This window comes from Melopsittacus undulatus, chromosome 1 (genome assembly GCF_012275295.1).
Source record: "Melopsittacus undulatus isolate bMelUnd1 chromosome 1, bMelUnd1.mat.Z, whole genome shotgun sequence".
NCBI lineage: Eukaryota > Metazoa > Chordata > Aves > Psittaciformes > Psittaculidae > Melopsittacus > Melopsittacus undulatus.
This window is the reverse complement of record NC_047527.1, coordinates 56,085,405-56,101,420: the sequence shown is the minus strand read 5'-3', so window position 1 is coordinate 56,101,420 and position 16,016 is coordinate 56,085,405.

The window sequence follows — 16,016 nt, the reverse complement described above, 5'->3', positions numbered from 1 at the left end:
TAGGGGCAAATTTAAACAATCTGATTTCGTAAATCAGGATATATTTGAGAACTCATGCATATTCATATGCTTATATGCATTGAAATTATTCACTTGGCCATGTAGGAACCAGAGAATGAACGCTCTCAAGCCTGATTAAGGAAAGGAAAGGAAATGTCTACAAAGCAGGCATGCTGATAGGCAGGTCCAAGGCCAAGAAGTAGCTTGAAAAGTACCCACTCATTTCAATGAACTTTGAAATGCCATTTATTCACTACAAATTTCCATGGGCCAGAGTGAACGGATGAAATTTGAAAGAAGTATGCAATGTATTATACATTAGTTTCACAACAAAATAAACCTTTATTGATGAAGAGGTCTCCTATCTCCTGTTCCAGGATTTTCTTAAAATATTACTTCCTATAGGAAACTCCTCCACTCCTCTCACAAATACATTAGTTCCTGCAGTTATATTATTTCCCATGGATGGGAAATAAAGTCCATGCTTGTTTTTCTTGCTCTTCTCCCTGAGTTGCTAGCTGAATTTACATTAGACATATGGAAGTTATTAATATAAATGATAATAAAATTTACTGAAATGGTGATGACAGAAGTAGTCTTGGTCATATTTTGCCAAATAATCACCATAAGTCTCTAATTTTTATAGCAAGTTTCCAAGGTCAGACATTGGTTGTTATATAGTTACTTCTTTTTAAGAAAATTAATACTGATAATAGTAGGAAATTAGTTGTAGAAGGTAAATTTTACCTATAATATACTTTCAAGTTTCATTTAGTTTAGTGTTGGCTGTTTTGCAGGTCAGTTTTGTTTTTTTTAAGCATGACCTTGTTATTTTGTTTCTTTATTCAGAAAATTTATTCATGAAATTAACATTTTACCTTTACAAATTCTTATTTAGATGAAGCATTTAAAAGAAATCCTGAAGCTATTAGGCCTTCAAACATACATCAACTGTGGATAAGTTTGGTATTTGCAAAGACCTCAGGTCTCATGTTTCTTCCTTAGTTCAGCTCTCAAAGTTTCTGTCTCCTGCTTGTCAATACGGTTCTTTATGGATATTTGAAATCTTCTCAGACTAATTCTGCCTTCCTGAAACTTAGCTCCCTTTATGACTGCAAAATTTCTTTTGATAACTACTGTTATGTCACTTCATCATCAAGGTCTGATAACAATCAGATCTATAATTTTCTTAATCCATTCTCTACCTCCTTTGTTCTGAAGAAAATGCTTTGACCATGCTACAAATCACATTAATGTCAAAGCACCAACACCAGCCTTTGTTGGTTTTAATATTCTTTTAAAACAACTGGGAGGGTACTTAATACTTAACAGAGTGCTCTGCTTTCTACAAGAAATGGGGCTCTTGCATTGAACTTCTGCAATTCCTACAGATTTCAGTTGAAAGAAAAAAAAATCCACAAAGAAGTAATATTTGTGAATAACTTTAATTGAACTAAACTGGATATATCTACAGATTTTAGCTAAGTCTGACTTTTAAAGTCGAGGTGAAACTCAAAACATGCAAAGGACCTGCCTGCAGGTTTCAACAGCCCTGCTCTACAGAAGTGTGCATAGAGACCAGGAGGCAATTCATCTTGTGGATTTCTCCTGTGGACTGAAAGGCCCTTGGACCAGCACAGTTGGTGCTCCTTTCCAATGCAGGTCAGACTGCTGTCTACTTCCTTCTTTCTTAATCATTGAGGGAAAATCAAGTCTTATATTTTAAACACCAAACTCTTCTGTGCTCTCTCCACTCACAGTAGAATCATAGAATACTTAGGTTTGGAAAGCACCTTAAGATCATCTGTTTCCAAACCCTCTGCCAGGCGCACTTGCAATAAATCATATCACCCAAGACTACATCCAGCCTAGCCTTGAACACTGCCAGGGGTGGAGTACTTACCACTTCTTTGGGCAGCCCATTCCAGTGCCTCGCCACCCATAAAGAACTTTTTCCTCATATCTAGCTTGAACTTCCCCTGTTTCAGTTTAAACCCATTACCCCTTATCCTATTGCTACAGTCCCTGATGAAGAGTCCTTCGCTGTCATCCCTGTATGCCATCTTCAGTTCCTGGAATGCTGTTATGAGGTCTTCATGCAGCCTTCCCTTGTCCAGCCTGAACAGCCTCATGATTCCTACCCTATAAAGCCGTCCTAGCCAGGATTTACTTTTAGAGTGAATTCCTATTTCTGCTTCTGACCTCCACTTACTTCTTGGCTTAAGAAGCTTATTTGAGTGAAAGAAAAAGTAGGCAATGCAGGTCAAAAATGCTGAGTTTGATTGTGCATTTTAATATTTTAGTAATACATTAAGTACTTGAGAATACCTGCTTAGTTGGAGATACAAAAGCTAAGGCTGCAAACTACATAAGTGCCCTTGAAACAGGCAAAATAACCCTGTGAATGACTCTAGCTCAACAATATAATTCAGCTCAATTTACTTTCTACAATAGGTATCTATGAAGTAAAATATCAAAAGAAATCTGTACAGAGAGGCCTTATTAAGAGATAGCAATGAACAGAGATCAGCAGAAACTCACACATGTAAGGAGGGGAGGAGGACACACAAAGATTAAAGAAAGGCAAAAAGCATAATAAAGATGCCATAAACTGTTACTGCAGATGAGTTACAGTGGTGGAGTTAGAGCGGACAGATTAGTGGGTACTTCTTCAATCTTAGGTACAAACACAAAACCAGTATTTAAATGAAAAATGGAAAAAAAATGAGGAGAGAACCTCAGCGCTTCAGTTTCTTGGTGAGAAAGGAGAATTCAATGTAGGCTAAGAAGGGGAAGAATCATGCTGCAGTAAGGTAAAAACTGACTGTAAAAGGAAATAAATGAATAACAAGTTAAAAAGGAAACTGAACAGAAAATATGGAGAAATAACAAAATATTTTGCCAGATTCAAAGAAAACTGGGTATCTGGCTTGGTTCTATCAAGAGTGTTAGTCCAGAAGATAAATAATCTTATCAACTAACAATAACAATTAGCTGAACTAATATAATCTGAATTTTGGTTGTTACTTTGAAGTCTTTAGCCATTTTAATTCTGTTTTCCATTGATCTCACTGCTTTGTGTGGGGTTTCTTTTTTTCTTATTATATTTTCTTTTTTCCCCTAAAATAATGTAATGCATTTAAAAAATGACCAGAATTTAAGGACCTGAGATAACAGTGTGTTAAAAATACAGCATTTTGCCAGCAGTGTATGTGGGTGTTCAAGGCATCAAATAATTGCTAGGAACTTTTCAAGAGCTATTTCCTACATAATTATATAACATATTAAAATAACCACCCAACAATAAAGTATGACCTGAATACTGACTTTTACAAAGGCACATGTCAACACAAATTCTAGTGGTGTTAGAATCATAGAATAGTTAGGGTTGGAAAGGACCTTAAGATCATCTAGTTTCAACCCCCTGCCACGGGCAGGGATGCCTCCCACTAAACCGTGCCATGCAAGGCTTCATCCAACCTGGCCTTGAACACTGCCAGGGATGGAGCATTCACAGCTTCCTTGGCAGCCCATTCCACTTCCTCACCACCCTCACAGGAAAGAGTTTCTTCCTTATACGCAATCTAAACTTCCCCTGTTGAAGTTTGAATCTGTTACCTCTTGTCCTATCACTGCAGTGCCTAATGAATAGTCCCTCCCCAGCATCCCTGTAGGCCCCTTCAGATACTGGAAGGCTGCTATGAGGTCTCCACGCAGCCTTCTCTTCTCCAGGCTCAACAGCCCCAACTTTCTCAGCCTGTCTTCATATGAGAGGTGCTCCAGTCCCCTCATCATCCTCGTGGTCCTCCTCTGGACTTGTTCCAACAGTACCATGTCCTTTTTCTGTTGAGGACACCAGAACTGTACACAATGCTCCAAGTGAGGTCTCACGAGAGCAGAGTAGAGGGTCAGGATCACCTCCTTCGACTTGCTGGTCACGCTCCTTTTGATGCAGCCCAGGATATGGTTGGCTTTCTGGGCTGTGAGCACACACTGAAGCTGGCTCATGTTAAATTTCTTATCTATCAATATACCCAAGTCCTTCTCTACAGCACTGCTCTGAATCTCTTCTCTGCCCAACCTGTAGCTGTGCCTGGGATTGCTCAGGCAGGATTGGTCAGGTAGTATTTGCCCCATAGTGAAACCATGCTGACTGTCAACAATCACCTTGTTGTGTTTCATGTGCCCTAGCATGCCTTCCAAGAGAATCTGCTCCCAGATTTTGCCAGGCACAGAGGTGAGACTGACTGGTCTGTAATTCCCCGGGTCATCCATTTTCCCCTTCTTGAAAATGGGGGTTGTATTTCCTTTTTTTCCAGTTGTCGGGAACTTCACCTGACTGACATGATTTTTCAAATATGTTGGCTTAGCAACTTCATTCGCCAGCTCCCTCAGGACCCACGAATGGATTTCATCAGGTTCCGTGGACTTGTGTACGTTCATGTTCTTAAGATGGTCTCGAACCAGATCCTCTCATACAGTGGGCCCAAGGTCTTCATTCTCACAGTCCACCTTCCAAGACTTAGGTGGTGTGGTCAGAGCCTTTGCCAGTGAAGACTGAGGCAAAGAAGTCATTAAAAATCTCAGCCTTCTCCAAATCCAGGGTATCCAGTTCTCCTTATGGCTTCTGGAGGGGGCCTATGTTGTCCTTAGTCTGTCTTTTATTTCCTACGTACCTATAGAATCCCTTCCTGTTATCCTTAACATCCCTAGCCAAGCTTAATTCTAACTGGGCCTTAGCATTCCTAACCTGGTCCAAGTATTCTTCCCAGGTGTCCTCTCCTTGTTTCCACCATTTATAAGCCTCTTTTTTCCTTGAAATTTTCCTCAGCAGCTTCTTATCTGTCAAAGGAGATCTCCTGGCCCTCCTGCTGCACTTCCTCACTTCCTTCTAGTGGGGATGCAACACTCTTGAGCTTGGAGTCGGTGACTTTGAATATCAACCAACAGACTTGGTCCCCCCTGCCCTCTAGGACTATATCCCATGGAACATTACTAAACAGTGTTCCTGATTTTCTGATTAATAGACTTTAGTCAAAAGGGAATTTATAATTAATAAGAATGTCCCAAGTTATCTTAATTCAAAGTAAGAACTATGTTGAATGATCATGGAAGTATAAGAAGCATTTCTGCTGCTCATTTTGCAGGAAGAGGTATATTTCATGTACGAAGTAGCAAGATTATAAGAGAAAATGGAATTTTATTTCATAGACAAGTGTGAGAGTGATGGATAAAATTTATGCTCTGAGATATTGTAAAAGAAAAGGTGATTTGACTATGAAGCATGTCAAGACCTAGGTTATGCAGATATGATGCAATAGATATTTTTTTTGTAATATACTTTTTTATCTGAAACTATTCTCTAATGTATTAATGTACGAATATCAGAGGGTTCTAAAGTAACTTGTATCCTTAAAAATATGGTTAAAGTTAACAATTTTTGGAGACTGTAGCATGAATAGCTAGAAAAAGCATTCTTTTTTTAGGATTTTTTTTAATGACACATAAAATATGATTCCTTTAGAAAAAGACACAAATATATGCACAATTTGCAAATCTGATGGAATTTATTGGACTATACCTGGAATATTTTATTCCACACCTTGAAAAAAGACAGAAAAGAAAAAAAAATCTTTTTGAAAGTCTTTGGCATGAAATTGATTATGCATCACCCGTTATTTGGCCTGGGTGACCTAACGCTCTGTTCCTATCCTGTTCTGAATACCTCAGTGCTTGGAAAGTGCTTACAAAGTATAATGGAATCTGTTGTGGTTTAAACCAAGTCCCCCAACTCCTGGAGAGTTAGGAAGGAGAATCCAAGAAATGTAGCCCCCACGGATTGAGATAAGAACGGTTTAATAGCTAAGGCATAACACAATAATAATGATACAGCCAAAAAAGCGAAAAGAATACAACACCCCACCAGCCACCGACCCATAACTCACTCCACCCTGCCTGGCCGAGCACCGCGTGCTCCCTCCTCCATTTTCCTCTAGAGCTCTACCCCTCCTGCTCTCTCTCTCCCAGTATGCATCCTGGGCATCATGTGCTATGGTATGGAATACCTCATTGGCTAGCCTGGGTCAGGTGTCCTGTCTCTCCTTCCTCCCGGCCTCCCCTCCTCCACCTGGCTGAAAAAAAACCTTGAACAAAAAACACCCTCAAAACGTGTTCAAACCATGACAGAATCAAATAAGAACTGTATTGTTTTAATATATCTTTGGTGTATCAGACAGATAAAAAAGGATAATACCTTTCATGTAATTGATATAATCATAGAATTATGGAATAGTTACGGTTGTAAAGGACCTTAAGATCATCTAGTTCCAACCCCCCTGACATGGGCAGGGACACCTCACACTAAACCATATCACCCAAGGCTTCATCCAACCTGGCCTTGAACACTGTCAGGGATGGAGAAGTCACAACCTCCCTGGGCAACCCATTCCAGTACCTCACCACCCTAACAGTAAAGAATTTCTTTCTTATATCCAGTCTAAACCTCCGCTGTTTAAGTTTCAACCCATTACCCCTTGTCCTATCACTACAGTCCCTAATGAAGAGTCCCTCCCCAGCATCCCTGTAGGCCCCCTTCAGATACTGGAGTGAAGAAAAATTATATGTTCCTGGTAGTACAGCCAAAAAGTGAAATATTAAAAAAGAGAAAAAAGTGAGCTTTTTAGCCAGCTTGCCAACTAAGTCTTTTGCATCCCTAGTTCTCACTGTTCTGAAAACTACAATTACTATTCAGTTTGTTGTCTCTATCAAAAAGCAGGTGAATTTTATCCTTTCTTGTCTGATGTTATTGCAGTGTTTCTGAGGAAGGTGCATTCTTTCATCATGTTTCTAGCTGACATCCACTATGGTGGTGCACAGAGTATATGCATATATGTATGCAAAACACATTGTCTGCTCAGAAATTTCAATAATGTCTTTAAACTGTAGTGTGTATGAGAGGAAAATTTTCTAGATTATAATGAAAACTGTTAATACAATTAAATGTTCCCTACTTTGTTTACCTTAATGTGTTTATTAATAGAACACAAAGTGAGTTAATAAAAATATTAAAAAAATATTTTCTTTCCTTTTTTTTTAATGAATAGTTTAACTGTTTGTAAGGGACTGTTTTTATGGTTATTTATTTCCTTTACAAATGAGCACTGATAAACATTTGAATCTGATTTCAGTCCAGTTTCCCACTGGCATAGACTAGATGATTTCATTTAAGGGTGTTTCTGATTTATCTCATTTTATGTGGAAAATTAACTATAAAGCCAAAATCACCAGTCTAACAATAAGTCAAATTATAGTGAAAACCATCTGCTTAACCAAAATGTTAAAACTTCTCATTATCCTTTGGTGTTTCATATTTGAAGGTATTAAATCTCTTCAGAAATATGGGAATGTTGACTTAATTGCATTAGTTTTAATGTATGCAGAGAAAAATTATGAGTGGAAACAAAAAAAAAAATCTTAAGCCTAAGGAAAGTTTTGGAGAATTTCAGGATGTGCTTTCCTGAAAATCATTTGGCAAACAAATTCAACTTTGAATCACAGAATGTGGTCCTTTATATTATTATGATGACAAGTGGTTCTTCAGGACTGAGTGGTATCCCATAGAGCAGAAAATGTTCCAGTAGGATTTGCCCAGTGAATCAAATATCTTGTAATTGGATTTGTTACTTCTTTACAATAAAAAGCAAATACCAAAAGGCAAGAATTTATGGTTTTACTGTGTTCATGTGTTAGACTTTTTAATCAGCAAAATATTAACGCTAAAAGACAAGGGTTTAGGTATGATTTTCTATAGAGAAAACTATCTTAAAACAAATAATAGTCATAGTTAAGGAAAGCTGCAATTAAAACTAAACATTTACTTACTTTTAGTGTAGAGAGTGCAATGTACCACAAGAATGGGCAAAACTGAATCTTTTATCATTTCAGCATCTGTTTACTGAACTGATTTTTTCAGCAGAATAAAATTGCTTAATCTATTTAATGACTGCAGAAAATGAACATAATTTTTCATAAAGTTAAATCCTAAGGTAAGCATTTCAATTTTCCTTTATTTAGGAAGCATCTGGACTGAAGTAGGATGTAGCTGTATGGCAGAATAATATGTGAAATGGGAGTAAATGTAATTGTTAATTTACCATCACTTAGACAAGAGACACAGATATTCCTATTTATTTTTTCCTTTCTTTTTCTTCCTTACAAGAGTGTGAAGTATTAATACACCTGTTTTTTCTTCTATGAAACTTCATCAATTAACTTCTTCAGTTAATAACATGTGCGAAAGCTATGCTTCCAAAAAAAAAGAGATGATGCCACACCAACCAGGGACAAATCCTGGAGGTTTACTTACCTCTGGGGAGTCTGCTGGAGCTTTGTGTGTGTCAGTGTGATATTCTTAGTGATACCTTCTGGTCCCTTGGAGGATTTCAGTAGACTCAGAAAGAAAACTTTAATTTTAGTTTATTACTTTCTGATGTTCTAGATTTAATTTTAATATTATCTTGATTTCAACTGAAAAAAGCTAACACAAGCACTCACAGGAAAAGTTTACAGTAATATGGAAAACAAGAAGGTGGCTGGTGACAGCTAGCATGGCTTCACTAAGGAGGTATCCTGCATGACCAATTTGGTGGTCTTCTATGATGGGGTGATGGAACTGATAGACAGGGGTAGAGCAGTTGATGTCATCTACGTGGACTTGTGCAGTGTCTGACACTGTCCCACACGACATCTCTGTCTCTAAATTAGAGAGACATCAATTTGATAAGTGAACCACTCAGTGGATAAAGAGCTGACTGGATGGCCGCACGCAAAGAGTTGTGGTCAACGGCTCAATGTCCAGCTGGAGACCAGTAATGAGTGGTGTCCCTCAGGGATTGGGTACTTGACATGCTTGTGAGGTGGGCTGATGCCAACCTTATGAATTTTAACCATGCCAAGTGCAAGGTCCTACACCTGGGTCAGAGCAATCCTAAGCACAGCTACAGGTTGGGTAGATTCAGAGCAGCACTGTAGAAAAGGACTTGGGGATGTTTGTGGATGAGAAAATGAACAAGAGCCAGCAGTGTGCACTCACAGCCCAGAAAGCCAACCATATCCTGGGCTGCATCAAAAGGAGCATGACCAGCAGGTTGAAGGAGGTGATCCTGTCCCTCTACTCTGCTCTCATGAGACCTCACTTGGAGTATTGTGTACAGTTCTGGTGTCCTCAACAGAAAAAGGACATGGAACTGTTAGAACAAGTCCAGAGGAGGGCTACGAGGATGATGAGGGGACTGGAGCACCTCCCATATGAAGATGGGTTGAGAAAGTTAGGGCTGCTCAACCTGGAGAAGAGAAGGCTGCATGGAGACCTCATAGCAGCCTTTCAATATCTGAAGGGGGCCCATAAGGATGCTGGGGAAGGACTATAGAGTCCTCATTAGGGACTATAGTGATAGGACAAGAGGTAATGGGTTAAACTTAAACAGGGGAAGTTTAGATTGGATATAAGGAAGAAACTCTTTCCTGTGAGGGTGGTGAGGAAGTGGAATGGGCTGCCAAAGAAGTTGTGAATGCTCCATCCCTGGCAGTGTTCAAGGTCAGGTTAGACAGAGCCTTGGGCAAGATACCTGTTATGAGGTATCCCTGCCCGTGGCAGGGGGTTGGAACTAGATGCTCTTAAGGTCCTTTCCAATCCAAACTATTCTATGATTCTAATATCAGATAGTTTTTGGCTCCATCCATATACAGTGTTTACCTTAATCAGCATTCCAAAATGTCACCTCTGCAGAATGAAAACAGTCTGGTGAAGTCCCACCTATCAGAAGTTTATCCTTAGACACACACACAATTCTAAAGGGAATGGTGTTTGTGACTCTTTCCTTGTACTGATAGTCTTTATAGATGAGTTAGGTCATCCTTACAAGACTGTTTTAAAAGAGCTGAAAGAAATTGCAATGAGAAGTTTTGGGTCTCCTTCTGCAGCAGTCACGACTGAAGTGTTTGTGGCTGCACTTGCAGCTCTTTATAGCATAAAGTGAAATAATGATTTCCAAAATCATAAGAATCTTTGTCCACAGAGCCACAGCAGTGGCAGCATTCACCCAAGGGAAGTTAAACACAGGAAAGTTGAACCAAACCCAGACATATTGAGTTGGGCCCAGCTGCATATATCTGCAGCAAAACACAGATCAAAAAACAAGTTGCTCAGTTCTGAAAATGCTGGTGGAATACAGTTGAAAAAACAAGAAATTGGCTATCACATCATGTATGCTCACATCCATTAGGAAATAGGTATTGCACAGCCAGGTTTATATGTCAAAATTCAAACAGTATAGAGTAGCACCAATTGGCACTGGCTTTAATTCAGAGAAAGGCCAATTTTCCATGTTGGCTTACTCATGTCTTGTTATTAATATAACTCCACTAAGAGAATAAGAACCACCAAAGATACCGTGGTGTGAGGTTGTAAAACAGAATATGTCACCTAACCCCTGTATTTTCTCCTTGTTTTGTGGGCAAGAAACCTCATTGCTTACTTTGATCCTTTTCTCCTCATTTGAAACAAATGTCCTGCCTTTCTCTTCGGTTTGTATATGTTTTTAATGGAATATATAGGATCTGAAGAAATACATATTGCACTTTGATCCTCTAGTACCTAGCATAGACAAACTTCTGGTTACTGCTTTTCATTCTTTGAAGACTAGGCTTTTTTTTTCCATCTGAAATGACACCTGGGATTTTTCTACAGTGCCACAGATATTCTAGTAAAATACTGGAGTCAGATAATATGTATTAATATATTACCTGGAAAGATGATCATCATACCCTTATAAAACCATAGGAATGACAGGATTTTTAGTCAGTCAGGTCTACATTGGCTAAAACCCTGACTTAAAAGCACTGATCAACTATCAAATTCATTTCTCTAAAGCTATTTTTGTCCATGTATAGCTGACATATAATTACTCTGAAAGTTCCATGTAACAGTTTGAAGCCTTCCCTAATGGCACAATAGTATATTTACAAAATGAAGAAAATAATATGCCAATTAGAATGAAGTGAAATTTGTATCACATACATAACATCCAAGTAATTGCTCTTCATGTAAGTGAAGTGCTGGGTGATGATTACAGGCATGTGCAGCTGTACTGTACTAATATGCACTACTGGTCAATATAATTTGATCAAATGTTACATCAAGACGTGTTAAGAAGACAATTCTCAAGGTTAACTAATAGCCTTTATAACAGCTATTCATGCAACAGACTAGCAAAACCGTTGTTGGTATAGCTCTAATTAATTGAGTGAAGTTATTGTTACACTGAAGATGTTAATTCTGATAGCCACAGTATATAATTAAATTCAGCATAGTTATTAGATGTAGAAGTCCAAATTTGTTAAAAATACAATGTGTGAAAGACAAAAAAGTAAAAAGAAAACCCTAAATTAAAATAGTTTCAATACAAATAATAGCTAAAACTAAAGTGATATTAAACACTAATTGCAAATATATTAAACACTAATTCCAAATAAATCAGGCAGATAATTGTAAACTGAGAGTCATATAAAAAGTGAGTTGAGCTACAGCAAGACTGGTATCAAATTTACCCATTCACAGAAAGCAATCAATCAATCAATCAGCCAATCACTCAATATGTATGTGTGGTGTATGACAACTGTGATATTCAGTAAAAAATGAAGTTTGAATGGCAAAATAAATTCTTGAAACTTTGTCCTTTCTTCCTGCTGTTTCCTTTAATCAACTCAGTTAAACATTGCTGTCATAGTAGTGACTTCTCCTGTGCCAATCTGTGATATCACTTATCAATTGAACTAGAGCTCAAACCCAGAAGATTTGGAACTAAATATGCCATACTTATTCGTTTGAGGTTTGGTATGCCTTTTTGTGGTTTCTCCAAATAAAATACTCAAAAAAACATTAAGAATGGAAAACTTACACAAAAAAAATATCTTGACATTGATTGCAAAAGATCAAATCTAAACAAAAAAAATCACTGAAAAGAGTAACGAAGGGTTTCTAACACACCAAATCTGTAAAAAATATGCTCTTCCTCTACATGAAATTCGGCAATGGCAAGAAGCGGCAAGAAGCAGCAAGAACAGGATTGTGCCCACTACTTCCCATACTCTGGAAGATTTTATCATTCTTCTATACAGATTATTAAAAGAAAAAAAACAAGTCAAAACCTATATGCATTTATTAAACTAGTTGATACGTACATGAATAATTCTTTGGCACTTCTAGAAGCATTAAAGCCTAGGTGTCTACCATATTGTGTGAAATCTAAATTAGTCAATGAAAATCAGTCCAAGTGCAATCTTTTCTGAAAAGAAAAAAGAGCAACAACAGTGTAATACAGTAGGTTTGTTAGTAATCAGACATATAAAATAAACATTGTACAAACAAACAAATATATATTTGAAATTGTGAAGGTTTTTGGCCATCCAAGCTTTTTCTAATGCAGTAATTTGTAGTTATTAGTTAAAAATAGCCTTTCTTCTTTATTGTATTAATTGAAAATTAAAGATAGTGGCATACAAGGAAGACAAATTTAACTATAATCTTAATAACACCAATACACAAAAGAGAGATTGCAACTGAAATAGCATCAAGTTAGGCTTCTTGAGATAAGAAATATGTTTCAGAAGCTACATATTAATTAGATTGGCTTACATGAATTTTCCCATTTTGTTGTTGCTTGCTTTATGTTATTAAAACAAGAAAAGACAATGACAAGTTTCTCAAAAGGAATGTCTTTCAGTCTGGCATTTTTGACTCTCATCAATACTTTCAAGGACAGAGAAATCTGTTTTTCTCTAGAGTAACTGTTTCAAATCCCTTCTGAAAAGTAGGCTCAAACACATATGCTAGAAGGTCTTAATGGTGTCTAGTTAAGGGGTATCTACCACATCCCTTGTCACCATGCTCCAGCATTTTGTTATCTTCTAATTAAAATGTTTTACTTATATCATATAATGGGTGTTTTGTTACAAAATTAAGCCAGTTTTTTCCTTACTCTTCAGGTAACGGAACTGGAATAGAATTTATGTTCACCTTCACTGTAATCAGTTGTTTATAATTTTTAATGAGAAGATTGTTTTGTCTGCCCTTAGTCTTCTCCCTCCCCTCTCCTTCAGCAAATATGTAACTTCATTATATCCCAAAGATTCTTTTTTTAACCCTCTTATTCTTTCTATTGTTCTTTTTGCACTGTTAAGCAGTAACAGGTATTATTTTGTAATGTAATGACACAGTCATAATTTAAATAAATCATTATTATCAAAACAGAGGTAATTCAGAACCAAGTCAGATTAGCAGCCTGGCTAAAACTAATATCCAGTTTCAAATGGCGACAGATTGCCAATTAATGATGGCTCTAGAACAAACCAGAAGGTAAATCTGTCCCTAGTCTATAGGAAACTTGTGATTTTCATTGGGTATAAAATGAAGATACTGTTTTAAAAGGTGTGGCCTGCTTATTACAAGCACAATTGATATTCTTATTACTCTGTTCTAAGTATCAGTCTTTATTGCAATCCAACGCAATTGAGAGAGATCTGAGATGTACTTCCTGAAGAATAGGGTGGGAGCAGAACAATGGTCTCCATTTCTCTTGCTCCCTTAGCAAATTATTACCGATAGTTTATTTGCTCATCTCTGAAAATGCATTTATCTTTTTTTTCAATAAGAGATTATTCTATGAAAAATTTATCTATTTGTGCATGCATATTACTATAGCACCTAAAAGCTCTGTGCTTTTATTAATCCTCCTGCTGTGTATTATAGCACAAACTACAAGGTCATTTCATTTACAAAGATCTTAGAAATCACAGGTAAAACAACAGACAACTGATGAATGTTTAAAACAAGAAATAGCTGGTGGACAGGAAAAGACAGGAGTACAAGAGAATAAGAAGATAATACTAGTCACTGATAGGCAGCAGTCTCAGCACAGAATTACTTTAAACACTGTAAACACTTTGTTTCCCTTTAGGTAACACTAAAGATTAGATATTTCTAAGGCAAGACTAAATACAGAGGAGGGAATGAGAAATTAGTTTCTGTATGTTTTATGAGAGTTACTTCTGATAATGAGTTGCAGTTTGTGGAACAGAAATAAGGTGATTGTTTCACAAGAAAGCAATTGGTTTCATACAGAATGGTAACATGCTGGCTAGAGGCAGGAGGTAGTGTCTTAACACCAAATGAGTAGGAAGACATTGGAAGCAAATATGCTTTAAAAAGTCCTGAAAATAAAGGCAAGTTGAATATGTCTGGTATAACAGAGAAGAGAAAACCAGAAACACTTATAACTGTCAATTCTAGTGCATAGCTTTATGTTTCTTTACAATAACCTGTATTTCAAGTTTCAGTCTTTTTATGCATGTAACAGTGTGCAACATGTCAAAATCTAAGCATGTTTATTCCCCCTTCCCCTCAATTTGTCTGAGATGCAACTCTTGAATCCATACAACATAGACTATTAACATAAATTAGTAAAGAGAAAGCACTGAAACAGACTAAAATATTAATTATACTCAGCTAGTCTTTGCTGAGTGCATTGCTAAAAGGTGTCCAACAGTAGACCAGCATAGCCGTATTTGTATGCTCACTGTGTTGGTAGTTATACACAGTGTCTGCGAGATGAGTTTGATAATGAGTGTGTTTGGCATTCACTCTGCATGAAACACTGACCGGCAAGCCTGGAACAGTTTGTTGATCAAAGTGGGCAGTGTGAGAGCAAGTGGACAAAACACTAGCTAATGATAGCCAGAAGCATTTGCTATCACCCAGAGTGAACATCTGTCTTCTCATTTAAGTAGTGACTGAAACAAATTTCTTTACAATTTCTCAGAAAGGTGTTTTTGACTATACGGTTTTCGATGTTTCGGTTGTCTGTCCTTTGGTATGTACTGGAAGAAAATGAATGTTCATTTTCAAGATTAGTTTCTATGCAAATTACTGCTGAGTGTTAAATACACCTGTTGTACAGGAAGACTCTCCAAAGCCTTTAGGCCTTTTTAAACCTCACTCAAGCTTTATTTGAGAGCCAAGTTGAGCTTTGCTGGCCTTGTTTTGCAACTTTAAGAAAATTATCAATTTTCCACAGAAAAAATGAAACAAGAGAGTACCCAAGTCATATTCACTTAATTCAAGTCTCATCTTGCACTGTTACAGCTTTACAGTTGAAAACTAGAAAATGTTAAGAAATTGGAACATGCACTTTGGTATCTACAATTCTATGTGCCTCACTATTAAAACTCCTTTCTCTTTTTCTCAGTAAATATACATATGCAGATTATGTTTTAACAGAATAATGTTCAACGTCATGTAAAAATGAAGGAAAGAAAATGTCTATATGGCCTGTTTGTCATTTTAAACAATTTTGAAGTTTCCCTTTGAATAAGGATTGGTGTTTATAGCACTATCCTGGGTTCAACTATGGCAGTCAAACCACAACAAACACTATTATTTAAATAATGATCTTATAAATACATACGTTTTTACTTTATCCTGTACAGGCAAAAGGTTTATGGATTTTTCAGGCCTAAAGTAAATGCAGCCAAGTATTTTTGCAATATGCTGCACAGACAGACTGGCATGTGATAACTTCATAAACCAGGCTGCTCTAGCATAGGAAAAGGCTAAAGCCTTGAAGAGAATGGCTAATATCATTGCCAAGTAAGGTTTAAGAGCTGTGTGTGGTAATGATTTTCATATTTTTCTTTTTTACCTCAGGTTCTTACCTGAGAACTGCACTTGATTTAAAATTCAGAATTTCATTTATTATACCAAAAATCTCTGAAAAGACAATAGTAACATACAGTTTGCTCAAAGCCTTCATTTTCTGAAAGAAGTTAGCTTCAGAAACCTACAGCTTTCAAGATGCTTTTGCCCTTTGTTTAATTAAAAACAAGCATGTCAGAGGTGGTAAAATCAGTTATGAAAATTTCTGTTCATGCAGAGGAGAAAGTTGCAAATTTTTGCTGCTTCT